This window comes from Rhea americana, unplaced genomic scaffold, assembly GCF_003343005.1.
Source record: "Rhea americana isolate MKP2758 unplaced genomic scaffold, rheAme1 scaffold_60, whole genome shotgun sequence".
Lineage (NCBI taxonomy): Eukaryota > Metazoa > Chordata > Aves > Rheiformes > Rheidae > Rhea > Rhea americana.
The window spans coordinates 892,431-910,670 of NW_028186757.1; the positions used below are offsets into that span (position 1 = coordinate 892,431).

The window sequence follows — 18,240 nt, forward strand, 5'->3', positions numbered from 1 at the left end:
CACTGTACATCTGGAGAGAGCTGATTTCTCATTCATAGATCCTTTGAAATGGTAATATACAAACGGTGTGTATATATAAAATAGCTACGCTGACAGGCATTAACTTCCCCATTTTGGTGGTCTGCATTGAATACTGTAATCCTGACTATGAGTCAGACTTGAAAATACTCTGTCAGAATGAGAAAGTATTTGATATAATGAATTTAAATGCTAAATGCGGTAGAGTTTTCATGATTATCTGAAAATACTCTGTCAGAATGAGAAAGTATTTGATATAATGAATTTAAATGCTAAATGCGGTAGAGTTTTCATGATTATCTGTTGATTATTGAACACTGAAAAATACATTTGCATAGTTATATGCAGTGATATTTGCCTTCAAATAAAATGTAGAGAATGGAGGAAGAAATATGTACGTTCACAATTTTAATTTTTTAGAACTAGAAGGTAGACCACAATTTTTAACTTCTGTGCCTGAACTTTAAAGTTTTGGTTATAGCTTAGTTTGTACTGATGAAGTGCAGACGATGACTGCATAGAAACCCAATCACAGTATTTCAAAGGTGGTAAACATTGGACTTTCCAGAAACTTTACCTTCAGTCAGGTCTTAGTTGCCTGCATATGGGAGTGGAGCTCTGTCCTGTTTGAGGAAAACATTAGATTGCCCATGAGAGATAATGAATAATCTTGGTAGGGGTAAATATTAAGAAGGAATAAATAAGTAAATAGGTAGAAGTTGCTTATTGCAGCTGGTTTCTCCTGAGCCAGATACACTTGTATCTGTTTTTCTATAGCAAACTGAAAATAAAAGTTTAAGTCAGGAGAGAAAAGATGTTGTAGATTTTAAAGCAAAGTGCAAATTCTGTAATCCGATATGTACCTCTGGGCCATAAATGATGCTTTGTTATAAAGCTGCATTTGAGTTACTTTAATCATGTCACTACTTGTAAAACCCTCTTCCCTCTTTCTCCAAGTTTTTTTTTAACTTGGCTCGTCCGCTCAGGCAAACAGCTCCAGGAAAAGGCTGCAAACCAGAAATGCGAGGAAGGTTACTGCACTGGTTCCCACAAAGGTCAATACTTCTGTATCTCTGCATTGCCAGGGAAGATTGAATCTAGTGCTGGTCCACCATATGCAGTGACAAACCATAAAGGTTGATGCAGCAATTCATGGGCCCCATCAAAATACTACCTGAAATGTTCTAGATCGAAAAAGAAAAAAAAGAAAAGAAAAAAAAAGAAAAAAAAAGCTTTCATCACTTTTGCTTATTAATACTTAGAAAGGAAAAGTTTCCTGTTTGCCAGTAGAGATAGCATATCATTTAGTCCATGGGGAGACAGCTGAGTAATTTAGATATTCTGCTTCAAGTAGTGATTGTGTAGTCAAATGTCTTCCATTCTCCCAGACTTTGCAACCAAACAGAAATTTCAACTTTAAGTTGTAACACTATATCAGTTCATAAGTATGTAAGAGTTTAGCTTAGGGAAAAAGAGCTGTTGCTTTCAGCATGTTGATGTTTAAGGTGCTTCCACTGGTACCTGCTGTGAGAGTCTGTTAAGGTCCTGCAAAGTGCTCCGTACTGTGGAAAGCAGAGAAAAAGAAGGAACAAAACTAAGCCAGCTAAGAGGAGCAAGGACTTTTGGTGGCTATCGTTTTGCCTCCATCTGTAAAATGAAAGTTATGCCACTCCCTCATCTTATCAAAGCATTTTTGAATAATTATAAAAAACTTTGTGATTAGTATAATTAACACCCTTGTCAGGGAAACAAGATTTAGGATTCAAGATTGGTCAGCTGTGTAAGACATGGAGACTTTTGATCACAGATGAATGACAAGAAAATGATACAACAGTCTGTTATCTCGATAGTAAAAATATGTCATCATGTAATTAGAGATTATATTATAGTGCACATGTTCAGGGGGATAATGTGTAGTTCTGCAGGCAGTCTCAGTTTGATTTTTGCTAACTTTTGAGGACTTTGTAATGTTACTGTTTTTTAACAAGTTGTATTTGAAAGGGAGAGACAGTGGAAGAACTGCTTTGTGCATAAATACAAGTTAGTCCCAGTAATGAATTTTGAGATGAGCTTTTGTGTGTGTGTGTGGTGTCGGAGGGATTGCTTTGTTCTTCAGCTAAAATACCTTTAATCCTCTGAACCCCTTATGATACCAGTAGGTGAAGTACAAATTGCTGTTTTGTATTATTTGCTTTTTTCCTGTCTCTTTAGAGAGAGCTTTTTGGATTATTATTTTTCAATTGTTGTGCAGATAGATGATGATATGCATGATATTTTAGGGTGTATCGTTGTGGGGTGTGTGGGGGTGTTTGTTGTTTTAATATCCTTTTGGTTAAAGGTGAGAGGGAAAGCTACTGGAGTCCCGCATGGGATGACGCTTGTTGAGCCAGGTTTTTGGCTGATCAACATCTGGGATCTTACCAGGCTTATTAAACCAAAATGCTAACACCAAACTTAAGCTGATAAAGAAAAGTTGTCTTTAGCTTCCAATCCAATTTTTGTGTCTCGTCAGTAGCCTTCCTCTTAGGTATAAAAAATAGTGTATTAGCTTTCTGGAGAGATCCTCCAACTTACACAGAGCACATCCTGTGTACATCCTCTCATTTCTCCTACTTGCTGTCACCTTCTTTACTGAAGTGCTGGATCAAGTTCCTTATTTGATAAATGTTTTTCAGTGTTGCAGGTTAAAAATCAAACAGGTTAAAACGCTTATTGACATAAAGCTTTTCTGTTCCTAGTGCAGGTGTCTGTGGCGTTGTAGCATCACTCCTGCTTCACCTTTGGACAAAACAGAAAACCAGAGCGTAACAAACTTTTGATTACTCTGGAAGGGATTGATTGAGCAGACTGATGTTTGACACTTATTTTACCAGAGCAACTGCTTAAGTGCCTGAACAGTTGTTGTTCAGTTAATATAGGAGGTATAGGTTTAGGTATGGACTACTTGTGTATGGAAGCCTTTTCTGAGACTGTTTGCCCAAAGTCTTGCCCTTCCCCACTTTGGTTTACCTACGTACGTGGAAACAAGTGAGGTTTCAAGGGATTTAACTGTGAGTAGCAGTAGATGCAGTCCAATTGGGATCACTTAATGTGTGAGGAGTTGATGACACCAAATTGTCTTGTTTCTTTTGCTGGACTTAAATAATTGCTGGATATAATACGTAACATTACAAATTTACTTGGTAAATGCTGCAGAAAAAAGTTGAGGGTTTAATTCAAACCCTTCAAATATTGAGGGTTGAACTATTAGTTTTAGAAGTTCAAAAGTTTCTTTTATTATTATTATTACTGCTACTACTGCATTGCATTACTTGGAAGCTTCATCAGGTTGGAGTATAAAGCAAAATCATTCCAAGTAGAGTATGTTGGAAAAAGCTATTAATTTTAGGAAGATTATAAGATAAAATTAGGGTTAGGAGATGTTGAAAGCCTTTAACTTAACCTCTAAAATAATCAGCTGTGCTAGGGATAACCATTTGTAGCAAAGACACGGCGAAAGAGTTTTCTTGTACTTAGGATTGCAGTGATCATATAGGTACCTAGATGGAGTTACAGATAAATATAATTTTTAATCTACTTAATAGCCATAGGAGGAGGTGAGAACTTTGTTGCCTGAAATGATGTGTAGAGTTTTAAAACTCTTAAAAAATAAAAATAAAAAATAAAGGCGTGTAGATACACAGTTTACTTCAGATCCTTGCTTCAGAAGACAAAACTTCATTTTTCAATTGCTATGTTCAGGCTTACAGGAGTATCTTGTATTACAACAAGTGTGTAATACACACTGTGCGTGTGTGTGTGTAACTATAAAATAGGGGGGAAAAAAAAAGCATTGTTTAATTTTAGCTGGAGGGGAGTAGAACTGTGGTGTTCCATTTTGTATGGTCCAAGTATATTTGAAGGTGTTCTGACTCATTTTTCTTTTGACTGCATGCTTTATCTGTGTAATTGCAAAGCATTAAAGATGAAATAATATTAGCATTATATGTATTGTCGTAATTTTATTTGTGCAAACAATGAAGCAAGGCTTAACAATTCAACCTTGAGTTCTTATTTCTGTTTAGTGGCCTACCGTGGGTGTAATCTTGTATAAAAAAAGGGAGGGGGAAACCCTACCTTTCAATAGCCTTTTAACGGAATCTTTGTTAATACAATATGAACTGTAAAGAAACATTATAAAAATGATCTTTTGAGAGAGACATAATGGGTAAATTATCCTTGCCTATGTAAAGCAAGTAGTTTGGTACGTTCTGTGTTTTAATAAGTCAGCTGCATTTTTAGAAAATAAAATTTGATTGTGCTGTGTGCTAGCGAATGACCTCTTCAGGAGGAAATCCTATAGGGACCTTTTCCTTTCTTCCTTTTGATGTAAAATCTTTGTTTAAAAGGGTATTTTTGAGTGGGAGCGGATAGTTAATTTTTAGAGGACTGTAGGTATGTGTTTTTTCTGTGCTTGTTCTTGAAGTTCATTGTTGCGATAAGACATGACATTTTAGAAAAGGCCATTACGGCCTGTCTGGTATTTTTAGCACGTGAACCTGCTTGGCTCACTGCGTAGCCCCGTTGACATAACAGAAAGTAGCAGCTCCGAAGTGATAATGCTTTCAGGTGAGCTGACAAATTTAAAGCCTTTAGGTCCAGCTTTAGAAGACAGAGAGAACTGAAGTCAGTATGCTGTGTTTTGTACCAGAATCTGTAAGGTGAAGCGTTACGTGGCGGCAAATCCGTGTCGCGGACTCCAAGAGCCAGCAGCTGGCAGGAGCAGCGAGGACCCTGGGCACGGTGCCGAGCAGGGTTCGAACGCCCCCCCTTGCAGTCCGAGGAGCCCGCCCGATGGCCCTTCTCTTCGAGGGGGACCACGTGCTGCGTTTCACAAGTTGGGATTTGTGAAGGAAAAAAACCATTTCTTGTGCTTTAAAATAGGAGAAGCGTGTTCCTCTCACTGGTACGGAAGTTAAGTGGTTACTGCTCCCGTGGCAGCAGACCTGCTGATGGCCGATGTTGTGTCTTGCGTGTTTGGGTCTGCCTGCTCCCCTCCCAGCTGGGGGTCCGCACAGCTCTTCCAGGAGTTGTGTTTTTTTTTTTTTTTCAGGGAGACTAGATTTTAGGACAACTCCGTGTCAAGGCAGATACTCTATTTAACGAAGCAAGTGTGAAATATGGATGTCCATATCTTACGCTTGCGAAGTGGTCAGCGTGCAGGGATTGTTTGGTTCAGGGAATAAGCAGCTGATGATAAGCTGAACCCAAACAAAAGAAAGAACTATTTGTGTCTGGTAGAGAATACCTCATCATCTGCAGTATTTCTCTGATTTATGCACATTTAACTTTTTTTTGCAAGCCGTTTAAACTTTCAAGTCCCCTCTGGTTCAGGTGGTTGCTTATTTTCATTAGGCTAAGGGTTAGGGTCACTGCAGTGACCCTGCATGTCCTCGGCGTCCACCGTTCCCGCAGCGTTTGCGGTTTCCCAGTGCCCCTTACTACTCTCGTGTCCCCTACCAGCAAGCTGGAAAAGAGATGCTTGTAACGGGCGCCGAGCAGCGCGCGTCCGCCCTCCGAGGAGCCGCCGGCCCCGCACCACCGCCGGCTTTGGCGCGCGGGCGGAGGCTGCGCTCGTGGGCTGCCCTCCCCTGCCACGGGCCCGCTCGTTTTAATGCAGCCGGGCAGAGAGGGAACGGCACCGGCCAAGGCTGCACGGGCTCCTTTTCAGATGTAACCAAGCTAAAAATTGCCTTTGGCTCCGCAGCGAGCGTGGACGGCTTCACGCGCGTTGGACTCTCTTCGCAAAATCGCGATCGGAGCGTGGAATTTTTGTCTCCGTTATTAAGGCTTAAATGGTAGCACGTGTTTGTAGCAGTTACTATTGGTGATAATTCTGGTCTAGAACAAATTTCCGTAGTGTGTATAGTTTTTATTGTTGTCACTTTAATATGTTAAAATTAATAATCTGATTTTGAACTATAAAAGCACCGATTTGTAAAATATGGTCGTTTCTGATACGGTTTTTGTGGAGCTCCTCCATGCAATGTTCAAAGATTTGTGTTGGATCTAAACAGAAGATCTTTGTGTATAGTTTATTCCTAGGGGCAAACTTAAAGACATGGATTGAATTGCTAAGGAATTTTTTCAATTGTTTTGTATGTTTAAACAGCATTTCACACAGAAGCTTGCATCAGCTGCAAACAGAATTAAGGAAACCAAGCTCACTGCATTTTACACATCTGGAAAAGCTTTTACTTTAGCTAGTTAGCAGTCTGTTTGGAGAAGCCATTTAAGCCATAGTTGTGTTTATTCTTGCAAAACAGCTTATGAACTGCTAGGAATTTCATCTCACCCCCCCCCCTTTCTCTCTCTCTCTCTTTTCAAGGCAGGGAGAGGCAAAGCCATACTACGAGTCTGACCTGCTAAACTGTCATAACATCAAAATAATTTGATTGGAAAAGCCAGATTTTCAAGTATTACAAACTATACTAATAAGAGCATGGTGTGCATGATGGAATGCATGAGAAACATGGAAAGTAGAGCTGGAAGGAGCACTGGATGTGTGATCTTGCCCACTCTGGCTGCCTTGACGTTAAGCTGTTTATTTACAGTTTCCCGGAAGTTTAAGCAAAATGCAAGGTGCTAAAGTAGATTTAAAGACTTGAATTCTGGAGTAATAGTTTTGATTTTCTTTAGGCCGTATTTTCAGTGTATTTTGTCTGACGTGTGGATGGTAAATGAATGTTATGTGCCCACAATAACGAACTACTTGAGACGAAAGCATGGTGCTGTATTCATTTTTTTCCAAAAGACTGGAATTTAATTTATACTGCAGCATGATCAGACTATTGCCTAACCAAAATGGAGACATGTCGCAAAGAAAGTGCCTTGATATGTACAAGGATATATACAAGTATACAAGGATATATACTTTCCTCAGTGTTCCCCAAAAACAGTAAAGATCAAATTGAGAGATATTTAGAAATAATCTAATTTAATTCTGTAAAAACCTTACATAATCTTAAATTCTTGAAAACATTAAAAACTTAGGGTAATCAACATACTGTTCCAAAAAGAAAATTTTCTATTTCTTCATATTTTATTTGATGCTTTTTGGTGAAAAAAGCTGCCGTGGCCTTTCTGTTGCATTTTAAATTGTCCTTAAGTAGAAAATGCATGGCTTTATTGCTTTTAGATTTCCTCCTCAGTCTGTGAAGTCTGAGAATTGAGCTCAGGGAACTGGAAAAAAAAAAAAAAAGTTTCACGTGGAAAATATTCCAGTTTTTGAAAATGAGGATTCCAGGGTTATGAACAGTATTAACAAGATGGTTATTCTACTGTTTCCTTCCTTAAATATATGAAGACTGAGAGATCTGTAGAAAATTTCAGTTAAATTTCTTAACAGGGAAGGTTTGAGCTTCCTATAGAAGAGACAAAGCATGCTTTAAAACATACTTGCTAGTATGTGGTTTGCTTGTTTTTCTTGTATTCCAAATCTCGTAAGTAATGTTAAAGACTGCTTAGGGTCGGTCTTACCAGCAACTCTTCAGTGTTCAGAATGGGGAGGAGGTCTCCAAGCTCATTAGGGTTTAAAAAGTTAAAATTAAAATTCTGAAGTAACTTTCGTATGTATTTCAGATTTTGAAACTGCAGCATTACTTTTTTTGGCATATTCTTACAAGTATGAGAGTTTTAAATTTACTTATAAATACAGCATAGTGTGTATTTAAATAAAGGTAAAGCTTAGAGTTTCGAAATAAATACCGAAGCAAAAGACTTAAGTCACAGAAGCTGGGAACAATGTGACTGAATTAGGGATATAAAAGAAAACTGGCGCAAGTGTAATTATATTCATATTTCAATTCTCTTGCATAAATGTTGCAAAAATGCAGAGCTTGTACTGATATGACTTGATCCTTCTATTTTATTGATGAGAGCTTACTTTGATGTTGTTCAGCAACACTAAGGGTAACATTAGTATTATCATTCTGATTTGGCAAATCCTAAATTTCAGAATACCTTTTCAGAGGTTGTTACTAATGTAAAGAATATAGGAAATGTATTTCTTCAACTGAAATTATCTGTAGATAACTGTAAACATACTGTTGGATTGGAAGGGTTTTTTATATGCATTTTGGAATAGACTGTCATTGAATCTCTTTATTTTTACAATCTGGATTCACTTTGCTCCAGGATTCATCACTGACAGCTTATGAAATATGATCAGTATAATTTTGTATTTGAGAAAGGTTAATCTATTGAGAAATGCAAGAAGACCTTAAATAGGATTGAAAGGAGGAAGAGAGTAAAAAGAGAATATATGTGATTAACTATCAGTGTTTTAAATGAAATATTTAACCCGTTAAAAATGAAAATAATGATTTACTCCTTAAAAACTTATACTAATATACAGGAAGAAGGGCATTGTATTGAAGAATTTCAGTTTGAGAGACTTCTTCTGAAGATCTTGTATTAATATAATGTTAATTTCTAAAACTTTAAATTTTTCTTTTACAGAATGTAACTAATGTAGATTTGTGTGTTGAAATATTGTAAAGTATTATAGTCTTCTAATCCAGGAATTCGATTTTACTTGTAATAATGAAGTCATTGCTTAGAAAAATAGTAAATTACGTTCAGTATAATTGACGCTTTATATGTCTGGTGATTCAAAAGGTTTAGTTTCAGAAATGAAAAAAATTAATAATAGACAAAGGAGTCTCTTATAAAAAGTAGGGGAAAGAAGGACAAGTAATCCATACAAATTATGGATCCTTCTGTTATGGAAGACTGATGATAAACAATGGACTGAAGTTACCAAGAAGTTCGTAAGTACATGAAGAACCATCTAAATCTTTACAATGTGGTAAGCCAGTGGAATTCTCCTAATGAAGGGGCAAATTTGTTCATTTGTCAATGTTTTCAGTTTAAGACTTGGTGCCTTTCTAGAAGAAGCGATTTTCTGCAAGAGAAGCTTAATGGGCTCTGCAGAAGCAGCATTACATGCAGGCTTTCAGACTAGATAGTATAGGGGCAGACTTGCAAGCCAGCTCTGAAGGCAGCAAAATTTAGACAGAATGGCATACATTGGTATTGCTGTGCTGTGCTTCCCAAAGCTGTGTCTGGGGCTACGTCTGATCCTAGAAATCCTGGAAAGGGAGAACAGAGGTGAGTGAATGAAGACAGAAACCTGAATGTCAGCAGAAGTTGATAGGAAGGTGAATTAATCAGAAATCTGGGAATTTGTTGCTTTCATGATAGCAGGTTTCACCTTGAGCTGAAGTTAGCGGGTTGAAGAGCTCACCTTGCAGGAAAGTTCAATGTGTATGAGAACTGCATGTACATTGGCCTAATATCAGCATTATCATACTATCTGCATGCTTTGTCCTGACAAGAATGTGTGAAGTTTTTGTTCAGGACAGTATTTTGGTGTCAATACCAACTTACAGAAATAAGCCAAGTGGAACAATTTCTAAACTGAGAGCCATGTTAATGTTTAGGAGGACTTCTGCTAGATGCTCAGTTCTTAAGAGTGTTTGGACTCCTGTGATACATGTGAGTCTAAACTATATATGGTAGGATTTCATACAAGATATGAGAAACACCAGCTGTTAGCTGTCGGCCTTAAGTTGTGAGTTGTCCTACCAAAATGACAGAAAGGGGACAAGAAATTGCAAACAAGTTGTGGAGTTCTAGTCCACTTGAATATCCTGCTCAAGTCTTCTTCTTCTGTGAGGCCTAGTCAGAGTCTGAATCAGGGAAATGTGAAGTAGCACTGCTGAATTTTGTTTTTCAAATGTTCTCAACCAGTTCATTAGCATGAATAGTTAAGAGAGAGAATTAGAGACATCAGTCTTTCATTAGTCTATATGATTCTTAGCTCTTGGCACCAAAGCTGTGCTTTCTTATAGTAATGCATTATGATTGAACTGCATAATTAAAATACTTTTTGTCTAAATGAGAAAGTTGTAGTTCTTCTAAGTTACTCTAGAGAATATATTTGTGGAATATAATAATTCCGTGCATTCCCTGTTAATGTAAGGAGGGAGCTGCTACTCTGCTTGCTGTGGAGTCTCAAAAGCAGGAGATCTTACTTAGTAGGAGCTTACAGGTTCCTTAAAAGTTTCAGAAGTTGATATTGCACAAGGACATGGTCCCAGCACATTGAGAAAGCCTACAATTTCCTGCAAAAGAATTTCTGATATAAAACTTTGAGATAGTGGCATATATCACATTTAATAATCAGAGGATTAAAAATATCTTTAGTTTGAGAAAGCTTTGGTTATATCTGTACTAGTAAGTAGTTTAATGCAGTGGGAATGGATCCATAAAGGAAAAACAGTGAGGACTTGGTAGCAACAGCTAGATTTTTTTCAGAGGTATTTCTCTGAGCTGATTCTGCTGTGGTTCCAGGGAATGAATTGGGGGATGTCTTCTGTTTAGTTTCATCTAAAAGGAATGCAGTTCATACACTGTAAGACTGCTTCAAAATCAAAAAGCTATATATAAAACTGTGCTACCAATTAAAAATGTGTCATGTAGCTGCTTGATTAAAATCATTATGTAGGGGTATATTATTTTCATTTATGACATGAACAGATAAATTGTAACTATGAGTAAATATAACTGATAATAAGTTAATGCAGATTATCTCTAATTAAAGCTATCTGTTCAGGGAAGAAAAATGATAAATTTCATTGAACTGGATCAAAGCGTAATCGTCTCTTGCATCTATATTGCATACAAACAGAAAAAGTTACCTTCTTTAGCTTTTTCAAGTATTTGAGAGTAAAAAAGTTTTAGAAATTTGTGTAAATTTGTCTTTTATAGATATATACACATACAGATATATAGGTAATTGTGGTACAAATCCAAGAGATATTTCAGACTATTTTATAAAAAGACTATAAAGCGCTCTCAACGTTTGGAGAGACAAAGGGTTTTTAGAAGAACTTGTACAACAACAGGGTAGAACCAGTACTAAATTGTCATTTGAAGTAGAAAGGATGTGTATTATGGAATAGAGGATTTCTTTGAAGAAGAGGCTTTTTTGTGTATGGCATATAACACTCAACGCTTACCATTTCAAGGCAGTGTCTACTAAATACAAAAAGGAGAGGCAAGGATTCCCAGCTGAAATCACAGACAGATTTAATCTATGCTAACATAGCAGACTAATATTTGATCTGTTATTTTTAAAGTTCCTTTTCATTCCTGAATGAATGCAGAGTTGGTGAAAAAACTTTCATTTAAGTAGTTAAAATGCTTCTAGCTGGTGGTGCAACATGAAATCTGTTCTGCAAGCACATGCAGACTGATCCAAGACTTCCTTGGATCGATGTTTTGGTAATTTTTCTGTGTTGAAGAACTGAGAGGTGCATGGGTCATCTTCTTGATGTAAACCTCTTATTTCTTAGTGTTTCTTACCTTTTTTCATCTGTACTGCTTAAATAGTAATAAAAGCTTGTACGAAGAACTGCATTTGAAAGTAAAATGGAAAATCCTTTCAAGATCCAGTTCTGCTTTATGTACCCCTTAAGTAACTCGTCCTGCCTCTGACCATGGAGCTTATATGAATAATGAAAGATTTTGAAAATAATGAGAGACTTTGATGTATTTGAACAGACAGTTACTGTAAAATTTAAGCACACCTATGTAATTAAGGACATTCTAGAGCTAGGCAGTTTGGGAGAGAATTTGGCCGAGTTCTGCCAAAGTAAGTGGGTTTAATACCTTAAGAATTAGCTTCCTTTCAAAGTCAATGGAAACCGTTAGTGGAATAAGGGGCTAGTAAACATGAAAAAGTGAACTCCGATTTTCTACAGTACTTCACAGTGGTAGTCACACGTAGGAATTTCCTGGGAATGTGTTTGCTGGGTACGGTAGCAGAGTCACATCAGGACCCAGGAGAGCTGCTAGATCTTCGAGGAGCCCCAGATAGGGGGGCAGCGCAGGCTGCTGCGTGGGAGTCGAGCATACTGGAGGACATGGGGTTCACCAAGCTGAGCTCTCTTCGCTAAAGCAAGCATAGGGATAGCAGAAGTGGGGACAGACTATGCTGGAGCAATGCAGAAAGCATGAGCTGGTAGGAGTGGGATTAAGGAAGCCGGAATTTGGGCAGAATTGAAACCAGTGGTGCTAGTGAAGGCCAGCAAGAAGGGCTTCTTAAGGTGCAAGGACAGCAAAAGGAAGTGTGGTGGTGGTGGAAGATAGGTCCATGCACCAATTCAGACCTGAGTGAACTCAAGACAGGCAGCTTGGTTTTGTGTTCTACACTAATACTGTCATGCTGAAATATACTCGAGCAAATACGCAGGGTTTATCAGATTTAATGAAATAGTGCTCCCTGTTTCAATATACTTTATGGATTCAAGTCTTTTTTAGCAGTACTATGTGCAGAGGAAGGCTCATTTTAGCCAGGCTGCTTGTCTGCTTTTACAGTCCAACCGAAATATATGTGAGGGGCAAACTGCAGCTTGTCACTGCACAAGAGATGAATGTTGATGTAATGTTCTTCTGTGCTCAGTCAGCCTTTTGCTATAATGACAGGCATGCAGGAACATTTATTTTACAACAAATGCATAATTCAGCTAGGATCAGTTGCCTTTTTTAAAAAAGGCCAAACAGCTGCTTCAACTAGAGTATCATAAAGTGTTTGAAATAAAGATTTTATTCCAGAAAGTTTTGAGGCAAGAGATTTTGAAAGATTAAGTAAAAAATGAGCAGCAAATGAAGTCTGTAATTTACTCTGTGCATGCAGGTTACATATATTTCTGTATATTGGAGACAGCTAAAATTAGCACCTTTTCACAGTAGGCAAGGGACTATTTCAAGGCTGTATGTTAAAGCCAATTAACTTGGCTCCAGAAGGATTTCAGGAGAAGGAGACATGCTATTGGTTCCCAAGCAAACTTACCAAAAGTTCCTCCAAATCCTGGCAAAAAGAGTTTGCATATGATACCTTAGAAGAAAGTTATTAGTCCAGAAGATTGGAAAAGCACCTGAATCTTTATGAAACAGTGAAATTGTCAAGAAATAAACCTAGAAGACATTTTCTTGTAAAGTAATAAAATGTTTGATGTTCTCTTAATTTTTTAAAAATCAAATTCAAATAGGAGAGCTGTGTGTTACAACTTTTTTATATCATTGACGAGAGTCTTTAATTTCCAATCTTGCACTGTTTTGGCAGGGAATACATTAACACTTGAGCATAATGGAAAGCAAAACATGCTCAGATAAAAAGTCATACCTGTCAAGCTTGATAGGTATTCTTCAAAAAGCACGACAGTCTCTTCATCTGCAACACTGTTTTTTGCTATTGCCCTGTTTTTGGCAGCAGGCTATTTGAGAGATTAAAGGAACATTTCTTCATGCTGATCTCACCAAGAATAATCTGGCGAAGTCACTCCCTTGTTCAGAGTCATTTGCTGGCTTTGCTCCTTCTGTATCATGTTCAAACTCCTCAGCTTCAGAGCTGCCTAAAAGCTGCTCTGGGCAATTTCATCTCTCCTCCCCCTGCCCTCCCCCTTGTGTAATGTGTCTTTACACCTGGAATTACCTCTCTTTTTCTTGGTGCAACAAGTAAACATGTTCATTTTCAAACTGCAGTGAGCAAAACTTGTTTATCTTCACACTCCAAAGGAAAAAAAAAAAAAAAAAAAAAGATTAATACTCTGGATTGTTCTACATTTTTTTACATTGCTGATTAAAACCTCTGGAGCTTTTGATATTTGTGCTAAAATAACAGCTCCTTCAAGCAGGGACAGAGCCTTCTGTATCTCAGTGCTGTGTTGCTAAATCAAATGTTTCAGTCCTCTGCATTAGATAAATTAACTTCTTTTTAAAGTAAGCAAACTGAATGTGTTTTGTAAAGTAGTAGTGTTAAACAGCTCAGATTTCTGAGAGATTTTTAAATGTAATCAGTAATACAAAATACTGCTTTGCAAATACCGATAGCTTATGTTTAATGTAAAAATGGAAAAGATGTCTTCTGATTAGCCGTGCTGGGACTGGTAGAGGACGTATATTTCTACTCGTTTCTTCCTGCTGCTCCAGCATAGCACCTGGTTCTGGCACGTTGGTAATGGGATCTCTTCTAGATCTTGCCAGTATCGTAGATCCCTTTTTATTTCTTTCCAATGCAGTAAGCTTTTGTGATTAGAAGAAAAAAGAGACGCTTGAATAAACAAAGGAGAAGAGGGATGTTTCTTATCGTTGTAAAATAGTTCCTTTCTCTGAGGCTGATGTTGACTATGCCCCTGTATCTTCATCAGCTACCATTTATGCTGTAGAAATTCTCACCAGCTGTCATGTAAAACATGTTTGCTGTACTGGTTATATGGATTACAGGAATATGGTGTTTTGTGAATGTTTTATTGGATTAATGTTTTTTCTTTCTGATCAAAAGTTGTTGTAAGGTGCATTTCTTAGCTGTTCAATTTGTAGGGCAGATATCAAATGATAAACCTGTGGTCTGTTCTTGAATAATACTTCATTTCAGTGGTACTGGGTATATATTGATGCTTTGTTTTTGGCAAGGTATGCAGAAGAGGACTGGTGTCTCTGGCTTAATGGGAGGCAGCTAATGGGAGAGCAGGGTATTCTTGGCCTGTGTGAAAACTATTGAGTTTGGACTTGGAGCTGGAAATGACACACGTCCCATTTGGGATTTAGATATTTGGCTGTTTGTGCAATTGCATGTATGGCTTTTGATAGTGAGAATAAAGTCCAGGTATCAGTGTTAGCAGGGTAAGTACACACTTAGGCAGTAGTAAAATGTTGCCAAAGATGGGTATGCGTGATTTCCAATTCATGTGGAAATTGAAATACAGAGTGAAAAATGAGGATAGTGGTCAGGTAAGAATGGATTTATGGGAAGAAGGTAACACTCAAATGTGGTCTGCCCTTGTGTTTTGATAGTTTTCAGAGTTTCTTGTCCCTTCTGTAGTTATTGTTTTGTGATTTTATGGAAATTTTAATTAAAAAAAAAAAAAAGGCAAGCAGTATCTGTAGGCAAGCGATATCTGTATTGACATGAGAAAGTTGTCACACTTCCACTAAGAGATATGGAATGAGGGAATGAACAGTTATTAAAGGTGCTTACTGGGTTACAAGGTAAAATGAAGCTTCTTACTAAACACAGAAGTACTACCTAATGATTTGATGTTTTGAATAATCAAATAGTTCTGGATTAGGTTAAATAATACATTAAAAAGCTACTTGAGATGTGTTATTTCTAAATGTTTTCCCAATTCCTTGCGAGATTCTTGACCTTCGTATGTTTTATTCTGTGTGATACTTTGTTTGCTTTTTTTTCTCTCTCTACATTTCCCTTTGATTCACTTTTTAATTCAAAAAATGTCTTTTGCCTTATGGTTTTAAAGAGAAATGATTTCTCAAGCTAGCTAGAAAAATAGAAGTGCACTAGTGAGTCTATAAACTACTGCATCTACGTAGATGTTCTTGATAGTTTTTTAACCAAGGGCCACTGTCCAGGTGTTCTGTATGAAAATTACCTTGATAGCTGTGAGATAAGCTTCTTGCATTTTTAGAAATGGAGTGATTTGTTTGGGGATATATAACTAGTCAGTGGCAGTTCGGAGTGGGACTTGGAAGACCTGCTGCCTGGGCTCACTGTTGTACCGCTCCTGTACATATCGGCTTGCCGTGGTGTGTGGGTGTCTTTCTTGCTGGGGTATGCAGTTTTCTGGTTTCAGAAATCATAGCTGACATTACATGGAAATAGAATGCATTGAAAAACCTACTGGTAAAAGAGTTTAAGTGTAATGGAATGAAATACGCTGCCAAAGAATGATTATGTTGCATAACAGCTTGATGTGCTTAAAGAGATTAGCAGATCCTCACTGCCACCGCTGTACTCTTTTAAGTGGCTTTGGAACCAGAAAAATTAACAGTTTTATGGAGATGTCAAATACCAACCAGTTATAACGTACCTAGAGAAAACCAGTAAGATTAACAGCTTTTTCAGACTGTAAAGGCTTTGATGTAATAGCTTATAGGAGCAGATTTTTGTTTTGTTTTGTTTATGTTCTTACAAAGATTTTTTTTTTCCTCCGAACAAAATGGCTTTTAGTAAACAACTACTCAAAATGTTTTTAAGAACTTAAAAATTGTCTAATGATCTTTGGATTTCCTATTGAAAATCAATAGGAATAGAGAACTAAATTCTCTTTTGCACCGTAATAATTATCTTCCTAGTCTTTCTGAAGTTTGACTGTTCTACAGAGTGATTTCACATGTTTTAAAAGTTATTCCTCACTCCCCCAAGAGCGAGCCAGTCTTTGACCTGTGAAGTACATATAATTAAAATAATTGGGAACATACAATTTGCAGAGCATAATTATTTTCTTCTTTTCCCTTTTCCCTGCTTTTTTGATTACTTCTCTCATTATTTTCAGGACTTGGTTTAGTGGAAACTGTTCAGAATTTCTTTATCTAACAAAATCTGGAAAAGCAAGTAGCTGAGAGGTTTGGATTTTGGATGGGCAAAGCAAAAAAGCTAGCATTCAGAAGCAGCTCATTTCTTAATCATGAGAACATTGAAAACGCAAGTATCGCGCGGCAAACGACTAGACCGACAGCCTTCGGGGAGCTTTGTGAACATCCCCTTCTAACCTTCCCTGTTATTAGTCTGGTTGTTCAGGCCTCCAGGCAGCATTTCTGAATTCCTTTCGTTCTACTGTATTTCGGCTTTTCATTTCAGAACAGCTTTGTGCGAGAGACTTTCTCATACTTGCGTTAAACAACCTTGTATTTATTCCTTGACATCAGACGAGGAAAAATTGCCAAACTGTTTTCTTCCAGTGTATGGTAAAAGCAGCTGAGACAGAGGAAGCAAAAAGGACTTTTCATACACTGACTTAATTGCTTTTAGTAGGCCATTGGTGGCTTACTTCAAAAGTTCATATAAAAATGCTGTTGAAATCAGAGGAGCTGCCCTTCTGCTGCAAAATATAGGGGTTCTCCAAGCCTTCCCTGAGAAGTTAGCAAGAGCAAAACTAACTGATAGAGAGCTGAAGAGTTGGGTAGTCAAAAGGATCTAGGAATGCAAGTAACTCTGATCTGCGTTAGGTGACTGAAACCAGGACATTAAAATCAGGCTTTCATAGTATTCTGATATGTCATCTATATTCCGTTTAGAGTTAGCACTGGTCTAGGTTATCAAGTGTAAGCACTAGTACAGAGAGAATTTAATTTTCTATGACGAAGTTAGCTAGTAGCAGAGAAGCTTTGCAGGTCTACTCAGTAAACTTTAACTGGATGGTTGGGTGAAATGGTTATAAAAAGTTGCCCAATTCTTCCGTGTACCAAGAACCTAGAATCTTTACAGATTGTTTCTCCTTGTTTGATTTTTAAAAAATATCTCTATGAAAATCAAATTATACTAAGTTGAGGCTAAACAAATTTAAAATTTAAATATGGCATTTCAAAACAATTACAAGTCTTACTGTTTTAAGTCAAATGTGTGGTTATTCGTTGAGAACAATGAAATTTAGTACAAATAAATCATTAGGAACTAATAGAAATAAATAAACATTAATATTACTCACTTCCTAAATCTAGTAAATTGTCATAAAAATCAACTGTCACCTTGTGTTCAGGAGAGCAATAGCAAGTTGTATGAGCTAATACCGAAGGGGTTTTTATATTGTTACTAGAGTATACTGACAGCTTGAGCCACCTTCTGACGTAGAAGCGTCTCTCGTTTTTAGCATCCATTGGAAAGATACTTTAGAAGCTCTGTAGCTGAAAATCATTTGATTCACCCTGGTGACCTTTGCGGTCTTCGGTCTTCCAGGAAAGCTGGGATGATAAAGTAAGCAGTACAGCTGACTGCACTAGTGATTCAGTGTTAGGTGTACATTAATAACACCTCAGTTCCAGCCTTTCTTTGAACAAATCTGACTTTCTGTGAGTTATTCTGTAGGTGAGCAAAATAAATGCCGGGAGCCAACGTTTCATGTTGTTCTTGGATTACTGAGACCCTTTGAATTCTGGAACTCTTAAAAAACAAATAGAAAGATTTACAGTTTCAAATGTTAAAGCCTGTAGGTGGGTGTGTTCAGTAAAACTGAATATTTAATCTGTTCAGATGACAGCAGTGTATGTATAGCTTAGCATAGTAAGCACGTTTCCTTCCTTTGGAAGGAAATCCTATTTGTGTATATTAATGTAAGCAGTTTAAGAAAATCTTCAGTAAAGTATTCTTATAAGCTCTAT

At 37.3% G+C, this 18,240-nt stretch overlaps 1 protein-coding gene and 1 long non-coding RNA gene across 3 annotated transcripts in view; one reads left to right on the forward strand and one right to left on the reverse strand.

The window, feature by feature from the left end:
* The window catches only part of SH3RF1 (SH3 domain containing ring finger 1), an 84,417-nt gene that overhangs the window by 31,350 nt on the left and 34,827 nt on the right, over nucleotides 1-18,240 (forward strand). The gene's annotated exons all lie outside the window — the stretch shown is intronic.
* Nucleotides 7,074-13,424, reverse strand: LOC146587262 (uncharacterized). Its single transcript, XR_014897682.1, has 3 exons — nucleotides 13,250-13,424; nucleotides 12,917-12,961; nucleotides 7,074-7,239 (listed from the first exon to the last, which is right to left on the reverse strand). It is a non-coding gene; the product is annotated as an uncharacterized LOC146587262 (long non-coding RNA).